At 46.2% G+C, this 4,709-nt stretch overlaps 1 pseudogene; it reads right to left on the bottom strand.

Moving 5' to 3' along the window:
* Positions 1-2,042: 2,042 nt before the first annotated feature.
* LOC146358592 (uncharacterized) lies at positions 2,043-3,063 on the bottom strand (annotated as a pseudogene).
* Positions 3,064-4,709: the final 1,646 nt, after the last annotated feature.

The raw sequence follows: 4,709 nt of genomic DNA, 5'->3' as shown, positions 1-4,709 counted from the left end.
TGTGCAGCCAGGCGCCCCCCCCACTAGACTATCCCAGGGGCGAGGAACAGAGAGGCGAGTTGCGCGCGTGCCGCCGCCGCAAGCACTGGTGCCCCGAGAGGCGTGGCAAGTGCCCGCAGCCATGGGAGTCGCGCCTGAGCTCACGTGCCCCCGCCGCGAGCACCCACAACCCCGGAGCAGCGGCAGACGGAGGCAAAGGGGAGCCACAAATGCCGGTGAGCAAAGAGGTGAGGGGGGGCGGGCACACTGCCGCCGCCAGCACCAGCGCCCTTGAAGGGCGGTAAGCGCCGGTGGCAGCAGGCACTGCGCCCGAACGCACACGCCGCCGCCACAAGCGCCGGCGCTCCCACAGGCGCAGCAAGCGCAGACCAAGAAAGAGCCGCGCCCGAGCGCATGCACCCCCGCCGCAAGCGCTGGCGATCGTGGGGCTGCGGCAGCGCCGGCAGGGAGCAGAGACGCGCCCGCCGGGACGCAGGAGCAAAACAGATCGGCACGTTGGTAGCAGGCGGTTGGGAGCGACGGAGCATGTGTTCCTCGAGGAGGCAGGAGTCGTCGCTTCCAGGTCAGTCTCTCTAGCTGCGTCGAGCCAGAGAGCTGAGATTCGGAGGGGGGCTGAGTTTAAGGCAACTCAGCCTGCTCCTCCTTGCATGGTGGTGCTACCGGGGTGCACCAATGAGAGGCCCCTACGTCATCTCACCCCACCCGCCTGCAATGCCCCCCCCCTTTCAGCCGGACAAGCTGGCGCCAGGGTTAGGGCACATCTCCAAAGCACATCCAAGAATAATGGGGCATCAAGAGGATCAGGACTTCCCCTCATGCAATGGGGCTTCCCTGCTCCCCCTTTCCACTGGGACCCCTTCTGCCTCCACAAAAACCATTTTTAAGATTTAGGGCACCCTATGGCAGGGGTACCCAGTGCAGTGCATGCTAATGTCTCCTCAACGTGGCGCCCACAGGCACTCAAATATAGTTAGATAGATAGATAGATAGATAGATAGATAGATAGATAGATAGATAGAGATAGATAGATAGATAGATAGATAGAATGATTGATAGATAGATAGATAGATAGATATAGATAGATATAGATATATACACACACACACACACACACACACACATACATACACACACACACACATATACATATTTTTATTATTTTTTCCATTATACACACACACGGATTTGTATCAAATGCATATACTACTTTCTAGCAATTATACATGGGCTGCAACAAAAGTGGATCAAATATCCAATTAAGTATCCCCTTGAAGGTGACGTCTGTATGCCACCCTTTCAAATATTGAAAGCGTTATAAGGTCCTCAACCCACTGCATTACAGGAGGTGAGTGTTTTCTTTCCAGTGTTGTAATATCAGTCTTTTCGCTGTCAAAAGGGCGCGGAGAATCCATTTACGCTGACCATTTGTTAATTTCCATGAAGCAAGTAAATAATGTAAAAGAGTGTGTACATCAGTGAGTATTAAAGACTGTTCCAGTACAAAACATATTCTATGTAATAACCTCCCCACAAAAAGAAGAAACTACTGGACATTGCCACAACCTATGTTTAAAGGAAGCATTACTTGTGTTGCACCTCCAGCAGTTAGGTGAATTAGACAATCCCTTAGTAAAGGGACGTTGCAGTGTCCAATAGTCATGAAGCAAAAAATTTTGCTGAATAAGGCACAGCCTAAGATCCCTAGACATGAAAGGTAGATGCCAAAGCAGCAATCCACTGATTAGGCATTTTGTGATGGTGCCTACCAGCACAGTATCTCAAATTCCCAAATGCACCTACAGGTCCAGAAAGGTTGGGGGGCCCTGCCCTATGAAATGGTATATGAATGATGCTATCTAGGTGCCCAAAAGGACTGGACAGAGGTCAATCCATCCATTCCTAACATAGCGTGTTGTCTGTATACAGGGTGTTTCAAATTGATGGACCCAATTTCAAAGCAGTATATTTCATGATGGCAACATGTTACAATTACACCAAAACTTACAAACGGTTTAATGAGTTATCAAGTTTTACCAACCATTTTATAAATGCTCTATGTGCCCTCCACCTGCTGCACAGACAATATCGAGACAATAGTTGAATTTGTCCCAAACGCCTCTCAGAGTGTCTTCTTCCACTGAAGCCACTGCTGCCGTGATTCTGTTTTTGAGGTCATCCAGATTAGTCGCTAATGGTGGCACAAAAACACGTTCTTTGATGTATCCCCACAAGAAAAAGTCGCAGGGTGTAATGTCCGGAGATCTTGGGGGCCCATGCAGCCTATCCAACGTTGAGGCAGTGTGTCATTTAGAAAACGTCGAACCTGCAGGTGTCAATGTGGCAGTGCTCCGTCTTGCTGAAAAATGAAGTCATCGGAATCTTCATTAAGTTGTGGAGCCAGTTCTGCAGCATTTTGAGATACGTTTGCCCTGTAACTGTGTTTCCCTCGAAAAAGAAAGGGCCATAAACCTTTTTTTGAGAAACGGCACAAGACACGTTCACTTTCAGGGAATTATGCTCATTCTCAATCGTTTCGTGTGGATTTCGTAATCCCCATACGCACACACTGTGATGGTTAACTTTACCGCTTAGATGAAATGTTGCTTCAACACTAAAAATCAAACATGGTAAGAAGTGGTTGTCCTCCATGTTCTGTAACATCGCATCACTAAATTCTACATGCTTTCCTTTGTCACCTGCACGAAGAGCCTGTACCAATTGCAACCGGTATGGCCTCATGATTAAATGTTGCCTTAACACACGCCAGACAGTCGTATGAGAGATCGCAAGTTCTCGGCTGGCACGACAAGTGGACTTGCACAGGCTACGCTGAAAACTCTCTTGAATTCTTCTCACGTTTTCCTCTGAAGTGCGTGGTCGCCCTGTGCTCTTCCCCTTACATAAACAGCCTGTTTCCTCAAATTGTCAGTACCAATGACAAATGCTCTTTGGCACTGGCGGATCAATGGCAAAACACTGTTGAAACGCACGCTGCACCGCAATTGCGGATTCAGTCTTGCTGAACTGCAGAACGCAAAACGCCTTGTGTTGTGGGGTCACCATCTTGCGAATGACTGAGGCCAGGGGCTGTTTGTGTGCTGAGAGAGGCATCTAGCAGTAATCATTCGAAACACTATGCCCCACCCTTTCAACTGGTAAGAGTTTCATTCATGGGCAGTTCGTGGTTGCAGAGATATAGCGATTTCAAATCGGGTCCATCTTTTTGAAACACCCTGTAGATCTTGAGGGAGTCTACTTTGCAACAAATCTATCTCTGCATGAAACTACAAAGTGACATGAATTATGTAGTGTATAGCTGAGACTTATCTTTCTTTTTACTCTAGAGTAGGTAGGGATGGGGAGCAGGCTACTGAACATAACACTAAGCTATGGTTTAACTGAATGAGGTCACTGTGTAAGGCTGGCGAAGTAAATCACCCAGTGGTGCCCTTACCTCATCAAAATAAAAAATGGAAAATGGACAACAGACATCGAACAATATAATATTTACAAATATACTTCGATCAGCATTGATTTTAGTACCCTGGTGTATCCTAATGGTGATTTCCAACCACTAAAAACCTTAGCACTACCCAAGAAAGTAATTTCTTGTATGTGTCATTGTCAGGGAGTAACTGTAGTCTGTGTTCTCAAAGAAGACTCAGTAGAATATATGAGTGGGTAGCCTATAAGATCCTTTTTGTATCTTATTTCTGGCACAATATTATAAATAAGAAACAAAAAGAGTCCTAGTGAACCTAGGCTACACTCTACGGGGTGCCCTACATTCTGCCTGGCACCCCCAAAAAATCCCTAAAATGTGGTGGTTGGCCACCAAAATTTGGTGTTTAACCACTCAGTAGCACTCCATAGTGCTAAACTAGATACATTTAGCATGTTCTCAAGCTAAATTTGATCCTTTTAGCACTTCATAGCAGCTACGGAGCTACAGCAGAAGCTAAATTTGACCAGTTTGGCAGACTGTACTAGTAGAAGTGGCCTTCTTTTGTTTAAAAAAAATGCCACTGCCAAATTCAATGATGTGGCAGGTGGTGGGGACCCCACCAGGGGGTGGTGGGAGCTACATGTGGCCGTGTGTTGTCCATCCCTGATGTACTGGAACAGCAAAATGGTTCACCCATAATTCAAAGTACATGCTGAATACATTTATTCAATTATTTAAAGGCTTTGATAAATACATATTCCTAATAACTTCTCAGTGGGGAGCCAGCCCAATGATCAATTTCAGTAAAACACTTATCATGTGAACTGCATTCAATTGAGAAATGTGTCTAGGGTGTGGGAACTTTCCTGTTGCACAATGGAATGCACATATAGACCTTATTCAGGCATTACTGAAAGAAGTAAAACAGCTGTATGTGTGAAGGCCTCCCTGCTGCAGGCATCAGTCCTCTATGTGTGGATTGCTTTGGGCATAGCTACGTTGTGATATGCTGTCGGGGTCAGGACTACTCAACACTCACTATGTCCCATGGTGAGTTTTACTACTTCCCATAACACCTGAATAGGGCTGAAAAAGACAACCTAGTTTTATAGTATGATCCAAAGCATACTTATACAGATGTAAATCCCACTCAGTTCAATTGGACTTGCTCTCTAGAAAGTGTACATAGGATTGTGGCCTTATACAGCTGTACTAAAAATTCTTCTTCAGATCTTTTTTTAAGCATCTTGCTCAACTTCTTTCT

Source organism: Heloderma suspectum, chromosome 1 (genome assembly GCF_057233095.1).
Source record: "Heloderma suspectum isolate Gila_16-S chromosome 1, 16-S_ref, whole genome shotgun sequence".
In the NCBI taxonomy this organism is placed as follows: domain Eukaryota; kingdom Metazoa; phylum Chordata; class Lepidosauria; order Squamata; family Helodermatidae; genus Heloderma; species Heloderma suspectum.
The sequence above is the reverse complement of the archived record's forward strand: the minus strand, read 5'-3'. Positions and strand labels throughout refer to the sequence as shown.